Below are 26,424 nucleotides of genomic sequence, written 5' to 3'. Positions count from 1 at the left end.
GTTAGTCAGAATTTTTGTGAAACGGAGAGAGTTTGTTTTATATCCACACCATATTTGTTAATTTTTTATTCAGCACTTCTATAGCATAATTTAGTCATTCCAAAATTTAAAGAAGAGATAAGTAATCAATTCAAAAGGAGAAAAGTAAATTTTAGTATTTTTGTAAGAATAGTCTAACGAATTATTTAAAGAAAATTTTTGTTAAAACAAAGGAGATATAAGAATTAAAGCTTAATTTATTAGATGAAAAAAAGTTGCAACAGAATTAAATTTTAGTATAATTTTTAAATCTTATATTTATGGTATATTGGATAAATAAAAAATATTTATAACATTTATATGACATCGAGTGTGTTTAATTTCCCTGTTTTGTCCCTGGATGAAGTAAGCAACTAGAGATTCTAGAAGCCACAAACCTAAGGTAATGCATTAAAATTAAAATAGCCCTGAGAATAAAATTTATTAGAGAATTCAATTTAATTTTGGTTTGGTTTACATAAGTAATAATTAAAATAATTAAGTAATTAAGCAAAATAAGAATTTGCTGATCAATCTCATAAAAAGAGGGAAATACAGAGCATAAAAGTATGTACATCAATTGAACTTTTCAGAGCAGCCGCCTCTAAAATACGAATAGCTATGATGATTGCCGACATTGGTCGAAAAGATGGCACTTAACGAAGAAGATATATATCACTAGGTGATAACCCTTTTCCACAACCTTAGAAGTACATATTTTAGACGGTCGTACTCCTTTCACAATACTTTGTTTCCTTTAGAATATACATAACATATCTACTACAGGTATATTCTAAACATAACTTTGACAGATATATTATTTAGAGGATGATAAAAAAGAATATTGTTTGGTTTTAAAAATGAACTAAAACGTCAGAAGGACGAGAGGATACAAATTATTGCGAACAACAATCCGCAAGTTTATAAGCCGGGTGGATCGAGATCCAACATCTGCTGCTCAAAATGATATTCAAACCAGAATGACCGAGGTGGCTCATCCCGGATTACGCTTTTACTCCGTCTCTACACCTTGACCACAGTCGGCTCGGTTTACATTCGGGAAACTGATACAGATATGAGGGGATCCAGGAAAAGCTTGTTGATTTTAAATTAGACATTCGTTTCGTTTAATTCGTACTTTTGTTATCTCTTTTAGTACAGAGGAAAGCTTATAGATATTTCATTATGTTTTTCGGAATTATGTATGTAAAGATGGATCATGCAGTTTTATTTCAATTATGCACAATAGGCCGACAAGACGTCCGGCATTTTTATAAACATTTACACAAATCTCGAACTTAAGTATACTCGAAATTCTTAACTACTCTGAAGAGCGGCCTGAGGAATATATTTTCTCCATTAATCTCTATTTTGTGCTTTTCTTTTCCAGTTCCTCACCTTTACGTTAGGGATGGGAAAAACCTGCCGGTTATAACTTAAAACCGGTTTTTTTACTTCGCAATAACCGATTTTATCGGTTTTTTTTGTCCCGGTTATAATCGGTTTTTCTTTTGAAAGTAACAACCTGTGAAAAACCGGATAAGTTATTATACCTCTAAAAAATAGTGAATTCAGAGAAAAAATATTGTTAGCTTTAAATTCATCAATAACTCTTGATTTGTTTAATGTTTATATTCGTTAATGACACACTCACTGAAATATGTTTAAGAAATGTAATAAGCTGAATTGGCTATTTTGATGAACTTGAGAATAAGCACGTCTCGGTTGTTTGGGGAATCCTAGTAATAAAAATAGATATTAGTATCAATCATCTGTGCAGTCATAGTTGTATTATAATAATTGTATAGATGCTATATCTACACAAACGAGAATAAACTTATATTTTATTATTAATAAATACAGAAACAAAAAAATCGTTCCAAAAATCAATCCACTTAAAAAAATGAGAAAAATAAAATAGTTTTGTGTATGTTGTGTAAACAGGAATTATTTTTTTTTTTTCATAAATACAACAAATTTGCAAAATCATTTAGAACAATAATACATCCAGATAATAATAATGTTAACAATGATTCATTACTATCTGTTTTTATACGTTTTACTAGTATTTTTGATGTTACATTTGTTGCTTTAACGTTATAGTCCAATTTACTTCATATTACTTTTATAGTCTTATAAATAGGTACCTATTTTCACTAAATTTTGTATTTTGCAATTATTTGGTATTATATGTACTCGAAATTTTCATTGCGTCAGTATATTACAAAAGTAGGTCATAAATTAAATCACATATTCTGGAACAAAAAATAGATAGATTAAACCTAACTTACCTTAGTACAAATGTGTACTTAAAAAAAGTGACAACAGCCCTTTGAAGTTACCAAATGAAAATAGATTTTTTCCAATATATCGAAAATTGTTAAACATTTTATATTGAAAGTGGACATGTGGAGTGTCACAAACTAAAGTGCAATGTAAATTTAATGTTGTAACCTATTGGGTATTTAATATTGATTCAAAAAACCGAAAACCGGTTTTTGGAATAACCGGTTTTTTGGACCGGTTATAACCAACATGTTAAACCGAGATAAAAAAACCGGTTTAACCGAAAACCTGTGTTTTGTCAAAAACCGCCATCCATACCTCACGTGTTCTCATTCCAGGTCCTTCTTCACTTTTAATCCACTTTGTTCTGGGTTTTTGTGATTTAACGAACCTGGTGATGGTAGTTTCTTGGTAAAATGCCATTAATTTGATGTTTGATCTTCTCTTCCACCCGTCTTTTCTATCCTCGTAAGAGGCGTCTCAATATCTTCCGTTCTCTGTTATGTTTTCGGAGTTTGCCTCGTCTAGAATCATATTTTGAGTTCATTAACCCTTAACCACCAAAGGGTGGGTAAAAAATGTCCACCTAATGCGTATTCCCTTGTAACATATTTATTACGTGTTTAAACATTTTAAAAAATTATTTATTGGTAAAAAGACAGCCCTTTATCGCATGTTAGTTTGGTTCTTCCGATATATTTGAAAATAAAAGTAATAGGTACCTTGAGTTAAAAATGGTTGGGCATAAAAAGTACACCCTTGATAAAACTTGTAACTTCTAACTAAAGGTATCTATACAATTTCTTGTTGGTAGGAAAATAATCCATATAACTGTCGACGTATAATTATATAATCGACATAATTATCTGCCAATGAGGAGATTAAAAGGAAGAATGGGGAGAAAATCGACAAATCTAAATTACTGGCTTTTACTGTTATGGTAATGTTGATGTACATTTTAATTTTGTTATAAGGTTTGTAAATTGTTTGTATTAATATTTTAGATGCTGTGTTTATTAAGAATAATATTCTTAAGTTTAATCCATTTCCAACAACTCTCGATAAATATATTAGCTATTTTCGAGGTGGACATTTTATACCCATCCTTGGGCGTACATGGAACCTAAAAAAGGTTGGGGGTTTCACCCGGGAGTAGTCGCGCTCACTTCTGTAACGTCGATAGTCGCGTGTGAGATTCTATCTCAAAATACGAATTTAAAACAAATTTTTATTTTTTACTATTTTTATCTACTTTTTATATTGAAAATATATATTTCTAACAATTTTATTAAAAAAACCTGTGTTAACGCCCACCTGCCAACATCGGCCACCTGTCCTAACGGCCAGTTTAAAAATTTCCCAAACCAATTATATGTAGACTACAAAAACTGGCAATACCGTCCACCTTTCTATATCGGCCAATAGTTCTTTCATTTTTAGTGGCCGTTACTGACAAATTTTACTGTACAGTAAAACCTGTGTTAACGGCCACCTGCCAACATCGGCCACCTGTCCTAACGGTCAGTTTAAAAATTTCCCAAACCAATTATATGTAGACTACAAAAATTGGCAATAGCGGCCACCTTTCTATATAGGCCAATAGTTCTTTCATTCTTAGTGGCCGTTACTGACAGGTTTTGCTGTATTACGAAAAAGGATGAAATGTGAGATTCTATCTAACAGCGCGACTACTCGCGGGTTAAAGCTAATTGGCTCTCCCCTATTCCAAAGCCATAAATTCCACAAAAAGAAGAAGAAGAAAAAACAAAAGAAACTCCTACGCATTACTACACCCTTTTTCGAGGCACTTTTGAAATTTTTTCAAAATTGCAAAATTTTTCATCAAGTTATCGCGAAAAAGGATAAAAATTGAGATTCTATCTCACCGCGCGACTACTTGCTAGTTAAGGGTTAAGGCTCTTAAACTGTCTACTTTTTAATTCCCTTTTTTTTTTCTGGCATCGAACTCCCATTTCTCTTTTTCATTTTCATCAAATACAAAGGTATACAAAATTGTCCACCCTTTTAATCCGGCACCTGCCATGTGGCTTTGCAAGGCATAAACTGCCACGTGAGGTGCTCACAGCATCCCTTAAAATTTTTTGGTTGTCTACTTGTTTATAAACAAAATAATGTGTTCAGTTAGACAAGTATATAAAAAACATGTTTTATTAACTTATTAGCTACTAAAATATAAGTTAACAAAATTTAAAAGATGTTATAAGCAAATTAGCGAATACCTACCAGCCCATAATAAATGAAGTGAAGTAAAGTATCTAAAAAAATTAAGATTTATTGAGTATAGAGACTATATTAATAATTTAAATCAGTTATTACAATAAAAAAATGTAAATCTGACCTGTCTATCAAAAACACAAAAAAAAATTTAAAACTTAAACTGGCAGATAATGACACACCGATTAGACTTTAGAGCTACATGTTCAGAATGACACTAAATAACAACTTCAAACGCAAACAGATCTATGCTATGTAATATTATAGAAAGCTACTATGACGCACTGCACGGTTAGCAAACTCGAAATAGCAGATATTTGATGAAAATGTGTGATGGGGTGCTGGTAGCACCCCACGTGGCAGGTGCCGGGTTAAAACTATAGGGTTTTCCACTTTCAGATGTCACACTTAAGTCTTTTTCTTTTCATCTGAGTTTCCCAGGATTATATATTTGATTTTGTCTTAATTTAGCTCCAGTCCGAATTTATTTCTGTGCTTCTTCAACAATTTTCTTCACAAATCTTCTTAATTATTCTTTCGCGGTTCTTGCTAAAATCGTTAGATCATTGGAAAATACCATGTACTGATGCTCATTGTTCATGAATGTTTCTTCTACGTTCATGCTGCATTTTCTGATACAGTAGTTTCTGACACTAAGAGAATACTGTAGTGGTAGTGGATAAAATATCTCCCTGTTGTCTCAAGCGTATTGCAACCGTATTACTTTGAAATGGGACAAGCAATTTCACAGGTATAGTTATTTAATGTAATTTTTACTAGTCTGAACAATTTTTTTGGCTTATCCAAATGTTCCACTGTTCCAAGTGTTTCATTCGGGAAACTGATACAGATATGAGGAGATCGAGGAAAATCTTGTTGATTTGAAATTAGACATTCGTTTTGTTTAATTCGTACTTTTGTTAAATCTTTTAGTACAGAGGAAAGCTTATAGACGTTTCATTTTAAAATGGACTACTATGTTTTCCCGGAATTATATATTATGCAAAGAGGAAACCCAAAAAAAGAAAATAAATGGTAAATATTATTACCATTTCCCAGATACCTCATTACTATGTAAAAAAATATTTTGACACTTTATAATCCTCCAGGATCTCATTAGTTTCCATGTTTTATTCATTATTTTTAGTATTATACCTTGTCCTTTTTTTCCCATCTGGTTTTTGTTAATTTTTGATATTATTTTATCCACTCCACGGACTTTTTCGTAGTTGATCGTTTTAACTGCTTCTTCTGGTTCTTCGTCGGTTATTGGATTTTCTATTTTATCTTTTTGTATATTATTTTGTTTTTTATTTATGTCAACTTTGTTTTTATCCGTGAGTATTTCTTCAAAGTGTTCATCATTAAAAATTTGTACTATCGGTTTTTTATTATTAATTCTCCATTTTTATCTTTAATGCTGTATATATCTTTTTTTTGTGTGTTTTTATCAACTTTATAATTCTGTAGAATAGCTTTTGGTAACATTAGATATTTAATTTTAAAATGGACTGCTATGTTTTCCCAGAATTATGTTTGTAAAGTTCATGCAGATATTTTTGTGTTCCAATTTTATTAACAGATACTAAATAAATCACAAAACATACCTCAGTATCACCGACATAATTATTGTTGCTAAACATTGACAGAAATAATCCATGAAATTTTTCAACCTATAGCGAAACCTTTTTTTTTTAATTTTTCTTATTGTTCTAAAGCTATTTTCTTGTAGCATGATATTCAATTTTGTTTGGGAAACTAGTCACAATTTAAGTCTAAAATTAAATTTATTTCACGTTTTGACTGCTACGTCAGAAATCGTTATTAAAATAAAAAACAATGTGTTTTACTTTGATAAGGATTTCAGATAGTCTTTCATCTAAATAAAAAATTTCTCAATTCACTTTCACTGACATGATATTTTATAAATGCAGTTATCCATTCCTGTTCATTCTGAGGCTTAGTTTTCGATGAAATAGATCCCAATGAGTTTGTTGTTTGAATGTTAGCTGAATTTATTTTATATAATTTTAAGTTTTTACAAGAATCCTTTTTTTATAACAATATGTTATTTTTATTTTTTAGCGGCTGTCAGGAAAAAGAAACAAAAATATAGATAAACAAAATATAGAAGCAACTTCCGGTTATACCAGAAGTTGCTTATAACCTCGTTTTTTTTTAATAAGACACCCTGTTTATTTTTACATTTTTAGATTCGCCTTGATGTATTCTTTCTTAAAATATGAGTTTGTGTAATGTTATACAGAGTAGTTTAAAAAATAATTATGTTTTTTTTTATTAATATCGAAGGAATTTTCACACACTGTAGAATTGTAGTAATTTGACATCAAAAACTCTATTATTTATGTTCAAATGGTTTTTAATATAGTCTACTATTTTTCAAAATTATCAGTTAAGCTATATGTTGAATTTTAGTAGGTATACAGGGTTGGTCCACACTCGGAATGAGTATTTTCTTAGTTTTCTTAAATGGAACACCCTGTATTTTAGTATTGTAATGAAATGCTATGTTCTGGTACAGTTTTGTTTCTTAAGCATTCCCTATACTTAACTGCTTTAATTTGTGCTTAAATTGTTATTCGCACCAACAATTACGTAGGTACCTAATTTGATAGCTAAACCTTTATTGGTAATTTTAAGAATCTGTCTAGATTAATATGTAATTATTTTCGAAAAATTATTTGTGATTGAATATTTTCACGGCCAATTTAATAAAAGTTCACGTATTTTTTGCTGCAATTAATGTTTGGCTTGATTAGCAACATCACACAAATTAAAGCAGTTAGATATAGGGAATGCTTAACCTTTAACTACACGCGCTGGCGTACTTTGTACGCCAGATCTAAGAATTCTACTGCAAATATATTTAAAAATTTAATTTTTGACCTTGTTTATTTCTTTAACCTATCACTGGAATGTGCTTTACAATTTGGTTTTAGTTTCGTTATAATCGGCTTTCTAGGAAGATCGTAATTTACAGTTTATTATTTGTTGTTTCCGGTGGTGGACAATTTACGCCATGATTAAATTAATATAAGTAGTAATATAAGTACATATTTCAATTGTCTTTTAGTCTTTATGGCACAAAATATATTTTTATTTATACTTTTTCTCCTGTAAAAATCACATTTAAAAAAATTTTTTATTAGTAATTTTATTTATCATGGAATCCCGTTATTTCATGATTCCAGTTATAAATCCCAATTGGCTTACTGAAAAGAAACTCCAAGTATTCACTGATGCCGAATAAGGCTTGTAACAAACAACTAAGCGTATTTGTTCAAAAAAAAAATAAACAAATCCGCTGTTTATAAGTGTATTTTCTTGTGGCGTATAAAGTACGCCACGCGTGTAGTTATGTTATAACTTGATGCGCGGGTAGTTAAACGTTAAGAAATAAAAAATACCATAAAATATCATTTCACTACAATACTAAAATAAAGTGTGTTCCATTTAAGAAAACTCAAAAAATACTCATTCCGGGTTTCGACCAGCCCTGTATATTAAAATTAAAAATCTAACTATACTAACAATTAAACTTAGCAATAGTAGACTATACTAAAAATAATTTTAATTTATATAGAGTTTCTGATGTCAAACTACTACAATTGTACAGAGTGTTAATGTTGCTATGAAATTTAAAAAAACCTAATTATCTTTTAAACTACTCTGTATTGTATAACATTACAAAAACTGATATTTTAAGAAAGAAGACAAGGAAAATCCAATAATGTAAAAATATACATAACGTTTCATTAAAAAAAAAACGAAGTTATAAGCAATTTCAGGTATAACCGGAAATAGCAAATAGACGAAAATATTTTCAATAAATATATCACTCGTCAAAACCCCTTCATTCCAATTTTCATAATTCTGTTGCCTTTATTTCTCGAGACATTTCTAATAGGCCGTTTATTTGCCTCACCCTGTATAATGCATGCCTTTATCTGACCATATCTGTCGATAGATAAATAGCAAAAACAAAATACTTCTATTCACAAGAAAGTTATGTTAGAATTAATTTACAAGATCGATAATCTGAATGAGAATACTAGAAAGTAATAAAACTAATAAACATAAAACTTTGTGGGTGAAAATATCATCAACTTTTGAATTTATTTTAATTAAACTTCTTAATACGGCGCGGCGTGTGTTCTCTAAAGACGAAAGTATGCTTCCAAACCTTCGTGACCCACTTACTTAACAACAACTACTGGTGTATGTGTGTGCTTTAGTCTGACATGTATTGATATAAAGTTACTATTTACGAAATTTTAAGTGAAAGAAAATATAGAAATTAACTACCCGCGCATCAAGTTACCAACACAAGTACACGCTTGGCGTACTTTATAGGCCACAAGGAAATACACTTAAAACAGTGTTTTTTTTTTAATTTTTTTTTGAAAAATGCATTTAGTTGTTTGTTATAAAACCTTATTAGGCATAGGCATCAGCGAATGCATGGAGTTCCTTCTCACTAAGTAAATTGGGATTTCTAACTGGAATCTGATCCCTTAAAAAATAAAATTACTAATGAAAAATTTTTGGAACGTGATTTTTTACATGAGAAAAAGTATTGTTTATAAAGAAAAATATATTTCGTACCATAATGACTAAAAAAAGCAATTGAAATATGTACTTACATTACTACAATCGTGGCATATTTTGTACATCACCGGAAACAAAAAATAATAAACTGGTAATTACGATCTTCTCAGAACGCCGATTATAACGAAACTAAAACCAATTGTAAAGTACATTCCAATAATAGGTTAGATAGATAACCAAGGTCAAAAATTAAATTTTTAAATATATTTGCAATAGAATTCTTATATCTGGCGTACAAAATACGCCAGCGCGTGTAGTTAAATGTTAATGAGATAAAAAGTCATATACAAAAAAACTAAGCTGATAGTACGGGATCCGAATAGAAGGTCGAAATGTACCCATCTGCCTGCCGGATGAAACATATTTTTTATTAAATTTCATACATAGAAAAACACGACCAGCATGGGTTGCCTATCAAAATCGTGTCATAACTATCTTTAAGGGGAGCGTAGGAGTTGAAATCAACATTTTAAGCATATTTTTGTGAATTTTTTTTTTGAAAGTATGAGAGAATAATTCTATTTTTAAATTAAATAAGCATATTCAGTAAAATTCAAAGAATATTAAAAAAAATCAAGAAAAAATAGAGAAAAATAAGCCAACTGTTGCAAAATTTTAGACACCTCAAAAAACAATGAATTTTGCGGTGGAAATCAGAATTTATCATTGGATCATGGTAGACAAAAAATGCAAAAAGATTTTATTAGCGTATGAGTTCCTCGAGGTAACGCTGTCAAGTTTCTTTTAGTTTTAATTATCTTTAATTTTTTAGTATCATTCAGAAGTCAAAACAACGAAATTTTTACAGAAAAAAAGGGTGTAAATCAACATATTTATTATTGTTAAACAAAATATAAGCCTAAAACAAAAAAAAATCTCGACAGTGTTACCTCAAGGAATGTCTAAAAGAAACATGTACAAAATTCCAGGTGAGTTGGTCAAGTAGTTTTGGAGTAACAATGTCTACAGGCTTTGAAAATAGCAGTTTTGAGAAAAACGGTTTTAAAATATCGTCAACTTTTATTTTCAATTTTTTTGTCTGTCAACTCGTAAAGTGATGCACAGCTTTTGACCGTTTCTCACTACGCTCAAGCACGCTGGCGCTAAGATTCTGCAAAGCGAGTCAAAGGTAGGGAGATAGTGTTGAATATCCCTATCTTTGACTCGCTTTGTCGCAGGTTCGCGTCATCACGCTTGAAGGTAATGAACAACGGTCAACAACTGTTCTCATTTTCTTTTATAAATTCCTCCGCGATTCAAAAATATATTCCGTTTGCATCATTTTACGATTTGACAGACAAAAAAGAAATTTAAAATAAAAGTTGACAATACTTTAAACGCTTTTTCCTCAAAACTGCTTGTCTCAAAGGCTGTAGATATTGTAACTCAAAAATACTTGACCGGCCTACCTGGAATTTTGTATATTATATTTTCTTTAGACATTCCTTGAGATAACGATGTCGATATATTTTTTGTTTTATGCTTATTTTTTATATAACAATAATAAATATATTGATTTTCGCCCTTTCTTGTGCAAAAAATTTCGTTGTTTGGATTTATGAGTGATACCAAAAAGTCAAAAATGGTTATAACTAAAAAATCTCGACAGAGTTATCTCGATAAACATATAAACTAATAAAATTTTTGAATTTTTTGTTTACCATGATCAAATGATAAGTTCGGATGTCCACCGCAAAATCCATTTTTTTAGGTGTTTTTAAAAATTTGCCACCGTGCATTGGCATATTTTTAAATATTTTTCCTTGAATTTTATTATACTGAATACGCTTATTTAATTTAAAAATAATTTTATCATACTTTCAAAAAAATTCACAAAAATGTGCTTGAAATGTTGATTTCAACCCCTACGCCCCCCTTAAAGATAGCTATGACACGATTTGATAGGCAACCCATGCTGGTCGTGTTTTTCTATAATATATGAAATTTAATCAAAAAATGTTTCATCCGGTAGGCAGATGGGTACGTTTCGACCTCCTATGCGGATCTTAGACTATGAGACGTGAGACGTGTTGAAATTATAATACAGAATATTTTACATACAGGGTGGATGAACGTTAACGAAATAGAGGCATTATGAGGAACTACGGTAATAATTTAAAGTATTGTTATATAATTTTATGGTAAGAATTCAGAAAATTAATTTTATGTCCAAGACCACGAGATCGTAGAGTTTCATCGCCCTGTATATGGCCAAAATTTGTAAATAATATATTTTTAGTTTTTTTTTATTTAATTTGATGGTTTTGGTAAAGACCAATTAGCCAGATATTTTTAGTCGTAAGCAGTGTTTCGTGGAAAGTGAAAAACATTAGTAGTTAAGATTCTACGAACGGACTTAACAATTCAAGAACAATAAAACTAAATTACGATAAGTTTTAGAAAGTGGATGTATTTGCGTTTGACGTGAACAATAGAACAATTCTAAATGCTTCCTATAAAGTAAAGACGGTAATAAACAAAATTGTTTAGTTTTAGAATGTAGGGCTTTTTCTAGCATGTAAGACAAAAATTAATTTTGGTATCTCCTGGAATTTGACAAGTCGGGAAATTTTGTATACAACACTATTTGTTTTTAAGGAAGGAAAGTAGGGATGTAATGTGTATATAGAATGCTTGCTATTGGCGAGAAGATATGGATGGAGGGAGAACAGATTGTTTGAGTCTCAGATTGATGAAGGAAAAAGGTTGCTGTGTAATTAAGATCTGAAGAGACCAGTACAGTTCAAAAGGTAGTGATTTTGTGTGAAGTGGTAAAGTTGGTGGCCGTATAAGCAGATTTCTGTTAAGATGAAATCGTAATCGAGTCGAAAAGTAAAATCTACTCGTGTCCGAATAGATTCCAGTTTCTGTCTGGAACAAGTAGTCGGTTTTTTATCAACTTTGCACAAGATATAGAGCTGAGAAAAAAATCTTGGAAGTATAAAGATTGATATTGTTTGTATCGAGTCAGAGACTAAATTGAGGAGAGATTTCGTGCGAGTGCTGTTTGTTGGTGAAGCAGTTGGAAGAGAAGCAGCATCCAAGGCAGCACGTGTGGGGGAACCGAGGACAATACAATCCATGATAAGAAGTATAGAAGATAAAAAAGGTTAGTCAGATCATTTGTAAAAAGGAAAGAGTTGTTTTATATTACATACCATATTTGTTTTAATTTAACAATTTTACAGCATAATTCATTCTTTCATAAATTCATAGAAGATATCTAAGTAATCTATTTAAAAAGGTGAAAATTAAAATTTGTTTTATTTTTATACTAATAAGGACAGTCTACCAATCTTTTAAAGGAAAATTAAAAAAAAGTGATATAGTAGAACTAAAGATTAATTTATTAGGTAAAAAATTTTTACAACAAAATTGAATTTTAGCATACATTTGGAATCGCATATTTATGGTATAGCATATAAATAAATAATATATGTAGCATTTACATGATTTTGAGTAGGTACATATTTGTAACATATTGAAATCAAAAGTCTCTTGTGTTTTATTGTTGGATCAAATAAATTTCTAACAAGTAACGGTCGAATCCATCAATTATAATAAATAAATTTCCCAAAACAGAATACTTTGGAGAAAAAAAATTTATTTTTATTAAAATTAATGTGCTCGGCTACTAAGGCCACTTGCACTAAAACGGTTACAAAATTATTACAACTAATAATATGTTACACAATGCAAAAGGATATGGTGCAATGAAAATTATATTTTATAATACAACTGAATGTCTTTTAAGAAATTTTATGGCGCAGTTTATTTGATCCACATCACTTATTATATCTCGTATATTGTCTTTGAGGTGAAAAAATAGTCTCCTGGCAGAATATTGGAGGCATTCGGTGAGAATATGATTCACTGTCAGTTGTAATTGACAGCTTTTACAATTAGGTCGGTTACTGGATGACATCAGGTAACCATGTGTTAATTTTGTATGCCCGATACGGAGTCGTCTTGCCACGATAAGATCTCGTCTAGACAAACTTTTAGGTCCAAAAATAGGAGGACTATCGATTAACGGTTGAATTTGATGTAAAGCTGAGCAGTTGGTGTCCCAGTGTTGTTGCCGTCGGGTTCTTGTTCTTCTTTTAATGTGAGCTTTTAAATCCTTGCTAATTTGGATGTTATCGGCAGGAACAGATGATGTTGAGGCAATCTTGGCATGGTGGTCTTCAAGCTCATTACCTTAATATTATTCCAATTGAGATGGTAGCCAGACCAGAGTAACTGCTATATTTTGGGAAAGGATACTTTGGTAATATCCATGGATATTTGGACAATATGATGATCAGTGAATATGTTTTGGATAGACTGGATTGAGGCTAGAGAGTCTGTGCATATATCAACTTGTTTATTTGATGGTGAAATGTTTTTGATAGCTTAAAGTATGCTGAATGATTCGCCAGTATGAACGCTACAAATGGAGGGATAGGGGATGCCGTGATAAGATTATGTGACGTTGTAACAGAACAGCCTACCCTGTATCATTTTTGGAAGCGTCAGTATACAGAACCAAGTCGTATTTCTTTGTAAAAATCGTTTCTTTAAAACTGTTCATAATGAGTTTCCTCGGAGTTGTAAATTTATCATATCTTGACAGTGAGGTGTTAATATATGAGGAACGACTATATACCAAGGAAAATAAGGGGTTGGGAGAAGTGGAATTATTTGTGATAGAGAAATGTCATCAAGTAACTGCGCCAAAATTAGTGGGACGGATTATAACGAAGATAGTTTAGAATGGCCATGCAGTTTATTCGCGGATGATACAAAAAGAGGATATTATACTGGGTTAGAGGGATAAGAAGAAACAGATACTGCGTAGGAGAGTAGCAGCTGCTCCCGTCTAATGCAAAGAGGGGGTTCATTTGCTTCACAATATACAGTCCCTGGCTATATTATTATGCCCACCTATGAATTTTTATAAAAATCAACTATTTCACTAGGTAGGATTTGTTTAAAAATTATTTTTAAATTTAATATTATTATGTAATGTTAATGTTAAAAATTAACTGTAATATATTTAATAATATACAGCGATAAAATATTTGAAAATATTACAACATATTTTTTAATATTTTTTTTTGAATTCCTGACCTTAATCAGAAAATATTTGGGAGCTTTTAAAACCAGAAGTTTCCAGTGAAAAGGTCACAAACAAGATTGTTTCGATTGAAGAACTAATATATCATTGGAACCATAATGACAAATTGAAGCAAAGTGAATTTAACTGCATTCAAAGTATGCCAAGACCGGTACTAGCGGTAAACAAAGTTAAAGGGGGCTCAACGAAATATTAATAACTATATAAATATAAGATATTTTCAAATGTTTTATTGCTATATATAATATATTTAATGATAAACAGCAAACAAACATTTAAAAATATCACATATCTATATTTTTTAATATTTTGTTGAGCCCTCTTTAACTTTGATTACCGCTAGTAGCCGTCTTGGCATACTTCGAATTCAGTTAAATTCACTTTGCTTCAAGTTGTCATTGGGGTTCTAATGATTGTTAGATCTTTAATCAAAACAAGTTTATTGATGACCTTTTCACTGGAACTTTCTCATTTTAAAAGCTCTTAAATATTTGCTATGGGATTAAGGTCAGGAATTCGATAAAATATTAAAAAATGTATAAATATTTTCATGATGTTGAAACCGATCTATCTAGGATTGGGGTACAACAATGGCAAATCGAAGCGCAAGATCGCAGACGATGGAGGGTCATAGTGGATGCGGCGAAGACTCACCCCGAGTTGTAAAGCCAGTCAAGAAGAAGAAGAAGATAAATATTTTCAAATGTAATATTTTCAAATATTTTAATGTTGTTTATTATTAAATTAATATATTATAGTTAATAAATAGCATTAACATTACCTAACAAAATTAAATTTAAAAATAATTTTTATACAAAATATGCTTAGTGGAATAGTTGATTTTTATAAAAATTCATAGGTGGTCATAATAATATGGCCAGGGACTGTAGGTTCTCTACGGGACTAGATCGAAAAGATCCTTATACAAATGCGGAGAGCTGTGTTGAATTTAAGAGGTTAAGTTAAGATATGTTTTAGAAGCAGATATGTATATAAAAGAACCATAATCCAGTTTGGAGCGAATAACAGATCTATATTATCTTCAGAAGAGAATTTTCGTCTGCACCCACTGATAGTGAGAAAGAGTTTTGATAATATTTAGTCTCGAAAAAAAATTTAAAAATATATTTCCAAATTAAATGTTAAGGATAAAAACAGAAGCAGTTAGGGAATATTAGAAGCTAACATTTTTTTCAAGAAATCAATTACTTTTTAATGATTTTTATCGAAAATATTTTAACTTCCCTCGTACCTTACGTTTTCATTGTATAACTCCTGGTACTTTTCTTGCGTGTTTCATGGTATGAGAATCAATTTTCAACATTTATCTTTTAGTTTTCGTGTTTGCATTACCTCTCGGTAAGCGCATTGAATTTCCTTTCAAGTAAATCAATTACAAGCTTAGTTCAAACTAGCGCTGGCAGGGTTAGGTCAGCTTTTAAAATTTAAGCGAACAACATTGATAAGATAACAGTGTTATAACTTAATATTCTAAAAAGAACATTCTTGTTTTAGAAGTATTTAAACTGAAATTTATTCTGTAATAGTCCATTTACTCACGGATTATGCTGTAAATTTTAAAGAACCGCTTGGATTGACATGAAATTTGGCATACATTACACATAGCTAACATGCCAAAAAAGTGATATTATGCCGAACTGTCCTTTTGCCCTGTAGGTGAGTTTCACCCCTTCTCGAAGGTGAAAAAATATACGTATAAAATAAGTCCGAAATTGGATAAACTGACAAATTCTAAGGAACTTTTGTTTTTAGAGTTTTTCACCATATCAATAATTTTCGAATTATTTGCCAGTGAATACGTACATTTTCTAACAAAAAAACACGTTTTTCGACGGTTTTTCGTAAATAACTTAACAAGTAAGTATTTTATTAAAAAAATATTCTTAGAAAAATAATAGCTTAACGTGAAATAACCAAAAAATTAAGCATTTTCTTCATAACAACTCTTTTAAAGTATTTAAAAAAGCTTATTTTCGTTTTTTAAAAAAGTTTATAGCATCAAAATTAAGTAAGTTTCCGTCAAAATAAAGTTAGTCCTTTTATTTGTAGAAAAAATCATAAAAATAACCCCCTATTTAGCATCCCAAAATAGAAATTAATCGTTACTGCTTCACAAGTTATTTTGATTATATATTCTTTATATGACCTGTAAGTTTCATCGGTTTAAAGTGCTTATTTTTGAAAAATCTGTTGTTGAAATGGCTTGAACGAGTAACTAATAACGAGTTTATGAAAATTTTGAAAATCCATAGTACACCTAAGCAATGTTTGTCTAACAAGGAAACAAAAAATCCAAATTATTCAGGAAAGCAAAACGTACATTGTATTACTCTTTTTTGGTAATACCAAAACCTTTTTTTACCTTTTTTGGTAAAGAAATGTAGATCTTGCTTTTCTGAAAATGCTCGATTTTTTTTTACTGTAAGACAAATATTCGTTAAGATTCTGCTGCTTGCCATTTGCCAAAATTTGCATATACTCCTTACTAGTGTCTCGTTCAAGCCCTTTTAACTACAGCCTTTTCAAAAATAAGCACTTTGAACCGATGAAACTTACAGATCATATTATACAATACATAACTAAAGTTACTTGTGAAGCGGTAATGATCAATTTCATTTGGGATGCTAATTACGGGGTGATTTTCACGATTTTTTTTATCACAAAAAAGCGACCAATATTATTTTGAGCGTAAATTACTTACTTTTGATGTTACAAACTGTCAAAAAAAATATATAAATATACTTTCTTTTAAACACTTTAAATAAGTTTTAATAAGTTTTCCCTGAAAAGTGCTTGATTTTTTTGGTTATTTCACGTTGAAATATGTATTCGATTTGAAATTTGACGAATAGGAACTTACTTTTCATTAGGTTTTACTCTGCTTCTACTGGGTAAGTTCTACTACGTCATATTATAGACACCATGGTTTTCACCTTTTTATAAGATATATTTTTTCTAAGAATACTTTTTTCGATAAAATACTTACTTTTTGAGTTATTTGCGAAAAACCGTCTAAAAAGGTTGTTTTTTGGTTAAAAAATGAACGTAATTGCTCGCAAATAACTCGAAAAATAATGACTTAGTGAAAAAACTCTATAGAACAAAAACGGCGTACAATTAGACGGTTTATCCAATTATGAACCTATTATGAACGTATGTTTTTCGCACACAAGAAGGGGCGAAACTCACATTTAGGGCAAAATATCACAATATTACGTTTTTTCTTTGACATGTTTGCTGTCTATGCCAAGTTTCATGTTAATCCAAGCGGTTCTTTAAAATTTAGAGGCTTTGCAATATTTTACGTTAGTGAATGGACTAAATGTAATAATTGTGTTTGCGTGATTTGCTTATTTTGATCAAGTCGTATTTATAATGGCTTATAAATAATATTGCATAAAATAGGCACGTAATAGTGAAGTTATTAATTAGGGTAACAACATTAAAAATGACCTCTTTAATACGTTACGCAGAAGCATAAAAGAATCAACTTATTACTATTAAAAATTAGTTCAAAATATGTGCAAAAATTGTCTGTCAGATAGACTTAGGTATGGGATTACAGTGGATAGTTACTGCTTAGTGAAGGATATTGAATCTCGGCAACGATATAATTGCGAGAAGTGTCAAATAAAAAGAGAATGCAGCCACAATAGACAAAGCGAAAACGGCGGGTTCGTCGGGAAAAATATTTCCATGAGATTTTTTGCATAATTACATTCGTGAGACATCCCAAAATAAGGTTCAAGAAGTCGCCCACGTGAAAAGTGGGCCAAATTTTTTTAATATTTTTTTAACCAAATTGCAAAAATATCAATATTTTTGGCCCGGACAATTTTTTTGTAGGTCTTTTGGAGTATTCTGGATAAAAAAGTTTCTTATAATTTTTCTCTAAAGTTGATCGTCTTCGAGTTATAAGCAATTTAAAATTGAAATAAAAAACGAAAAATGGTGATTTTCAAGGCTTAATAACTCGGTTAAAAGTTATTATTATGAAAGTCAGAAATTGACTAAATCAAAATTTAATGACCCCCTACAAGATCCTGAAAACATTTTTGTCGTTATTTTATTACTAAGCTCTAATATTTCAAGTAATAATATTGAGCGCCATGCACGTGCTAGCCGGCCGTAAATGCCGAGTGCGAGAGAGATGCCACTCCGGCAGTCCAATTGTGTATCTTACTATGTCGCTCATTATTATTACTTAAAAATAACAGCTTAATCATATAATAATGACAAAAATTTCTTCAGGATCGTATAGGGGGGCATTAAACTTTGATTTAGTCACTTTTTGACTTTCATAATAATAAATTTTAACCGAGTTATTAAGCCTCGAAAATCGCCATTTTTCGTTTTTTTCAATTTTAAATTATTGCTTATAACTCGAAAACTATGAACTTTAGAGAAAAATCATGGAAGACCTTTTTTATCCAGGATGGTCAAAAAAACCTACAAAAAAATTGTCCGAGCCAAAAATATTGATTTTTGCAATTTGATTAAAAAAATTGTTTAAAAAAATTGAACTTATTCTGGGATGTCTCACGAATGTGATTATACAAAGAAATCTCATGGGAATATTTTTCCCAACGGACCCGCCGTTTTCGCCTTGTCTATAACGGAAGTGTTGTTGAGTGATGACATAATTACCCTTATTATTTTGTTACTAATACAGATTTTCTCTAACATTTCCCACAATTTTTGCCTTGGTACCGTATCAAAAGCCATTTTCAAAGTCCATGTACGCCATACATCTGTTTTTACTGTTGATATTTTTCTGTTATTTGTTTGATGGTTAATAATAAATGATCATGGGTGCTTCTGGCTTTTCTGAATCCGCTTTGTGATTCGTCGAGTGTGATAGCAATTTTTCTGGTTATTATTTTTTCAGTATTTTTTCGTATATTTTCATGGCAATGCAAAAGAGCGTTATTCCTATGTAGTTGTTGTAATCCACTCTATCGCCCTTTTTATAAATCGGTACTACCTGAGCCTTTTTCCAGTCCATCGGTATCTGTTCTTCTCTCTATGCCATTATCTATCTTTAGTAATAACTCTGTTGCATTTTTTTCAATTTTTTCATCATATCAGTGGTTACTCTGTCATAACCTGGGAATTTTCCGTTTCTATTGTCTGCAATAGTTTGCTGCAGCTGCAGCTCATTTATGGTTATAGAATCTACATGATCATCTTCTATTTTTTGGTTCAACACCTTGATTTATTCTTGAAATCAGTGAGTTTGTAGCAATATTGGAAATATTCTCTCCATCTGTTCATTATTAAAATCTGTTAAACGAAAAAAAAAATCATCTTTTTAATAGACCATTTTATTAATTAGAATATTACTTGTCCATTTATTTTAATATCATTCCGTAGATAGGTAGAACAAAATATAAAGACTTTATGAATGTCTTCAAACATCAAGAGTACAGAAATAACAAAATTTCCTTGAAATATTCTCAGCATATTTGCAAAAAATAACATCTTTTCTCATTTAAAACTCCTCGTCCGTAATTGCGTCAAAATAAATAGAATAAATAAACGAATATACATAACCAAATAAATTAAAAGCCTCCCTTTTGAGATCAAAGCAGTACTTTAAAATATCGAAAGCTTTTTATCAGTGAAATTAAACTTTTCCTAACAGAGCATTCCTCATCTCGTTGCAATTAAAAGGAAAAGGGATTACCCTTGAAAATTTTTGGAACAGATCATAATTAAAAGTTAAAGAGAAATAATACTATTTGTTTAATTGGATTAGAGTGGATTTATTACCGCAATCGGTTCAATTCGATTTCTCGAAATAATAATTAGAGCTTTAATCAATTGCTAATATTTGTCCCGAAATATCGTGCTAAAAAGTTTTTGGAGGGTTTACTTACACACACCAATAAAAAGGATTATAATTAAATTAGCTTTTACTTTGTAATTCCCTTTTTTGTATCAAAGCCTGAATTTCAGGCACTCCTAGGTTTGACTATACAATCCTCAGATCTGAATGACGGTCTTAGTCAAAGCACGAAATAAATTAAAATTTCGGCCTTTGACTAGTCAAACCTAGGAGAGACTAAGTTGGTCATGCAAAGGTCGAAAATTAATTAATTAATTAATGTAAATATTTAATATTTAAAATAATCATTGTTGATGCCGCCTGCATATCCACGCCCAAAGATTTTACCTAAGCATGATATAAGGGTTAATAATAAACTAAATACACGAGCGGGACACCCTCAAAAAAGCGCTTAGTTTTCGAGATACTGACCACGGAGGGCTGAAGGGCTAAGTTTATTCATACTTTATATTCTCGAGGGTGCTGAAAAAGAAAATGAGGTTTATTTTGAATTTTATGTGGGGGAACATTGTCAAAATGGCAATTTTAACCTAAAAATAAAAAAAAAATGAAATCACATTTTTTGCGTTTACCTCGCTACAACTCTGTTCCCTTTTAATATTATTTTTCTGAAACTTTTACACTATATAGCTCTAATATTTCTGAAGACAACGTACTTGCTTCAAGCTTTTACTCTTATCCTGATAAAGGTTATGAATTTTTCAAAGGAAAAGGTGCAAATTTGTGCATTGCAAAGTTTAATTGCAAAAGTTTTGTGACGAAGTTTAAAATTTAGAAGTGAAATTTAATAAAAAAATTTCCTCATAGGTAACAGGTATATTAGTTTAAAAAGCCCTAAAGGGCTACAAGCATATGAACAAAACGTTTTCGCTCTGTAACAAGAGCATCATCAGTGTTACAAGAACATGGTGAGCCAACCAAAAAATACAAGGTCAAAGCCTTTCAAAAAACAGACAAAAGTCTAGTATAAATAAATACATCGAAAAATCCAAACGATGGATAAAATTCCTAAAGATACGGCCCTAGGGCAACATATGACTCCCACACGTGGTAAGTGGGTCAAAAAGTAACTAGGTCATTATGCTCATACATAATGACCTAGTTACCTGTGTATAAAATATTAAAATTGAACAGAGTTCTAGCGAGGTAAACGCAAAAAAATTGTGATTTTTTTTTTATTTTTAGGTTAAAATTGCGATTTTGACAATGTTCCCCCACATAAAATTCAAAATAAACCTCATTTTCGTTTTCAGCACCCTCGAAAATATAAAGTATGAATAAAATTAGACTTTCGTCCCTCCGTGGTCAGTACCTGGTCATTTTAGGGGTATCTCCCGCTCGTCTAAAAGGTTTGGATAACAGGATATAAAAACACAGCGTTTTAAATTTTGTATTATGCAGCTATCGCATATAAATATTTTAGTTTTCTTAAAATATCATTTTTAATACACAGTTTCCGTATTTCTGAAACTTTTCAATAATACATTACTAACGGAAAACATATTCGTCTTCGTATTTATTTAATCATATGTCAAAACATTTTCCCTGCTAAAGCGCTCTACCTCTTCAGACTCTTCTTTTGGGGACTATCGTTTGCAATTTAAGAAATTGATTCGACGTGAGGTAAATCAATCCAGACGTCCTGAAAGTCGGTCGCTTTGGAGCAATTCTTGCATACATGATATAGACCAGGTAAAATAGAATTTCAGAGATTAGGTTCTATTTAGATAATAAATCTGTTACTATAAAGCGTAAAATTAGGGAAAACCTTTTTGAGATAACACTATTCAATTTTAACAGATAATTAATATAAGAAATTGATAATAAACTTTACGTAGAGTCCTAGTTTTTTTTGTTTGTTTTCCCATTAATTACTTGTTTCTGTTATTTATTATTGTAAAAATAAATACAAATTTAAATATTATGCCTCTACCTATTAGTGCGATATAATTATTATTCTTATAATAAATTATATATAAATAAATTCTTCTTCTTATATTATGATTACTTTTGGTCATATTAATGTAAGATCACTGACTGCACATTTTATTGAATTCAAAAACTGTGTTCTCTTAAAAAAATTTGATGTACTAGCAGTTAGTGAAACTTGGCATACAAATTTCATTACCGATAAAGACATAGGTATAGATGGGTATAATGTGATAAGAAGAGATAGAAATGGAAATGGGGGAGGTGTGGCATTCTATGTTAGATCTCAAATTAAATATAGAGTGCTACAAACAAATAGTAACAGTATTGAACACCTTTGCTTGGAATTGTTCGTAAGTAATAAATCGTATGGATTCTGTGTTGTAAACAAACCACATAAATTTAATGTCCGACATTTTTTGACGAGTTTGAGAATATTCTATCTGATGTTTTGCCGTTGATTGAAACCTTTTTTTGTACTGGTGACTTCAATGTTTATTTGTTAAATATTGATTTCCCTGATACTAGGGTTGTCTGTGATTTTTTTGAAACAATGGGGTTACATCAAGTCATAGATAAGCCGACTAGAATTACATCTAGTACTGCAACCATAATTGATTATATTTTAACTACAAAGCGAAGAACAATTCTTGATGTTGTCGTGGAATGTGTTGATTTTAGTGACCACGAGTTGTTGATATCTAATATAAATATAGAGATTAAAAAGAAAGAAATTGTTTATAAGTCTATAAGAAATTTTAAGGCAATAAATCATACCGTATTCTATGAGGAATTACAATCTCTACCGTGGCGAAATATTTTTGATATTGAGAGTCTTAATGATAATATCGAGTTTCTTACTAATAATATAAAATGCTTACTGGATCGTCATGCTCCCTATGTAACCTATAAAATTTCCAAAAATTATGCACCATAGATGACTGACACTTTACGTACTATGAAAAAAGAAAGGGACAAAGTATTGAGTTTATACAAGAAATACAAAAACATGCAAACTTGGGAGGAATACAAATCAATTAGAAATATGTTTACTTTAGCTGTCAGAAGAGAGAAAAAGGCTTTCTATTCAAAAAAATTGGATAATAAAAACGGGAAGGATCTTTGGAAATCCTTAAAAGTTATAGATAGGTCTTGGTAGGGAAACTCAAAACAATACGCAACTATCAGAAAATTTAAGTGATATTTCGGCAATGAATGACTACTTTATAAATTTTGTTCCCAATATGAATCCTAATTTAACACTTAAAAACTTTTATAGTCATAATTGTCGTGTGAACGTGGAAGCAAATTTTTCATGTGTTGAAGAAAGTGACGTGTTAAATGTCATCAAAAGTATAAAGAGTGCTGCTACCGGATATTATAAAATAAACATACTAACAATTAATATGTGCCTTCCCTTTTTATTGCCTTATTTGACACACATTAATAATGCTTGCATTCTAAGAGCCGAGTTCCCGTCAATGTGGAAAGTTGCAAAAATTATACCGATACCGAAAACAACTAATCCGACAGGATATAACGAAATCCGACCAATTAGTATACTGCCCACTTTCTCAAAGATACTAGAGAAAATTCTAAATAAGCAACTACAGCTTCACTTGAGTCAACATAAAATTCTACCAGAAAATCAGTCTAGTTTCAGAAGGGATCACAGCTGTACTAGTGCCTTGTTAAAGATAACTGATGACATATTTGATGCCTGCGATAATGGTTTAATCACAGTGCTGCTACTTCTGAATTACTTCGAAAGCATTTGATACGCTTGATCATTCACTATTAACTTCAATGTTTAAGTATATTGGTATGTCTCAGCGGGCATCGGATGTGATATCTAGTTATCTCAGTAATAGAAGTCAAGCTGTTCATTACAACGGTATGACATCAAACTATCTTAATACAAATAAAGGGGTACCACAGGGCTCTATTTTGGGTCCCAAATTGTTTAGTATTTACACTTCAAGCTTTCCTGCAAACTTTCTCTCTTGTAACCAACACTATTTTTCTGATGACACTCAAATATATTTACCTTTTAAGCCTGATGAGTCTGAATAGGCAGTGGCAGCAATCAACTATGATTTAGAAAGAGTTTCTCAGTTTTCGACTAGCCATTGTCTTCGACTTAATAACAACAAGTCGGTAGGTATAGTGTTTGGTTCAGCGGCGCAGAGAGAAATCTTTCTGAGAGACTTTGCTCACATGATCACCATTATAATTCTTCAATAGAGTTAAGAAAACTGTGAAAAACTTAGGTTTACATATAGACCAAAACCTAAGATTTGGTGGCCATGTGGCCAAATGTTTGCAGAAAAGTTATTTAAACCTGAAGTTTTTATTCCAGTCTCGTCATATATTTACTAAAAAATTTAAAAAAATTGCTCTTTGATACCTTGATGTTATCACACTTTAATTACTGTGATACCATTTATAATTCCTGTATCACAGAACGTGACACTTATCGGATAGAAAAAATGCAATATTCTTGTCTGCGTTTGATACATAGTATCCGTAGAAATCAAGCAATTAGTTACAAACTTAAAGAAACAGGGTGGTTAAGTCTGAAACATAGAAGACTTGTACATTCAGCTTGTCAATTCAAAAAAAATTATTATTTTCAAAACCCCCCTATCCCTATAATAAAATAAAATTCCGTACTGATGTACACAATATTAACATAAGACATAAAAACAACATTTCTATTCCTTATCATCGTACACAGAGATACAAGCGTTCTTTTAGGTATCAAATAGCCCAAGTTATGAATAAATATACTACTGGTACTAATTTTACTCAAAACAAATTTAAAAGGTTCGTTATAGACCAGGGCGAATCTGTAAAAATACTAGTACATTTGGACGTTGAGAGGTGACTCAAATTTTTTTGCAGAAATTGCTTGAAAATAATTCAAATAATAATGATGAAAGGGTTGCCAATGCGAGTCCATTATACAATTGGATATGGTAATTGAGTCAATACTCGCAATCTTTAGTTTGTATTTTTTATTAGTTGTTATGTAATCATGGGGCAACCGGTTTCGAGTCTTACAATATACGACTCATCATCACCTTTGTACTGGGCCTGATGATGAGTCATATATTGTAAGACTCGAAACCGGTTGCCCCATGATTACATAACAACTAATAAAAAATACAAACTAAAGATTGCGAGTATTGACTCAATTACCATATCCAATTGTCAAATAATAATATTTGAGTTATCCTCCCTCTCAAAAAGGTCCGGAACATTGTTTAAATAATCAAAATGTCAAAAAACGAAGGAAAAATTCGATTTTTTCTTGGTTTTTTGATTATAACTTTAAAAGTATTCATTTCCGAGAAAAGTTGTATTTACTTAAAAGTTGCGTAATTAAATTTCCTGCAACATAGAATTGGTGAAATATTTAAAGAATAGTCACCCTTGTTGCAAAATAGCAATAATTTCCAAAAAACCATACAACAACAAGTATTCGCATTTTACGTTTTTCAACCATTTATACTACACTTAAGACCTTCATATTTCACCCAGAAAAACTTTATAATACAGTAAAACAATACTGTAAATTTCATTAAGATCGGTTCAATACATTTTGCAAAATAAATTTTGAAATCCAGCTTTCGCAAAAAAAATTCTTTTTTTCAAAATGTTACAGGACTGAAAATAAAGCAGATAGCAAGTTGAAATTTTTTTACGTATGGAACTGTACTGTACCTTTCATTTGAAATTTTCAAAATTAAAATCAATTAACTACCACGGCGTCAGGATTTTTTTTTAATAAAAATTAATTATTGGTGCTTTGCGCAGGACAGCGGATAGTTTGCTCTGATTGGGCATTCCAATGACCTTTAATAATGATTGATACATTTTAATTTTTATTACATTTCGATATAAATAAATAAATTTGTTTATTGCAAAATAAAAATACATACTCTATCCTTTGAAATAACATTTTTTTTAGCAAAAATTTTCTTTGTTCATATATTTTAACTTAGAGAATAAAAGTTTATTATTTTTATACATATGCAATTGTTTAAACAATATTTCACAAAGAATAATAAAATTAGTTTGATTTTTGTGGAATTAAAATATTAAAATACAACAAAATATAGAGTAAAAAAATAATATATTAGATAAAGATTGGAAGAAATTTTGGTGGAAATCAACTTGTGTGAATCGAACACCGCTGTCCTGCGCATAGCACCAATAATTAATGTTTATTTAAAAAAATTCGTGACGCCGTAGTAGTTAATCAATTTTAATTTTACACATTGCAAATGAAAGGTACAGTACACTTCTATACTAAAAAAAATTTCAACTTGCTATC

The sequence above is a fragment of the Diabrotica virgifera genome, chromosome 2 (assembly GCF_917563875.1).
Source record: "Diabrotica virgifera virgifera chromosome 2, PGI_DIABVI_V3a".
NCBI classification, from domain to species: domain Eukaryota; kingdom Metazoa; phylum Arthropoda; class Insecta; order Coleoptera; family Chrysomelidae; genus Diabrotica; species Diabrotica virgifera.
This window is presented reverse-complemented; position numbering follows the sequence as displayed.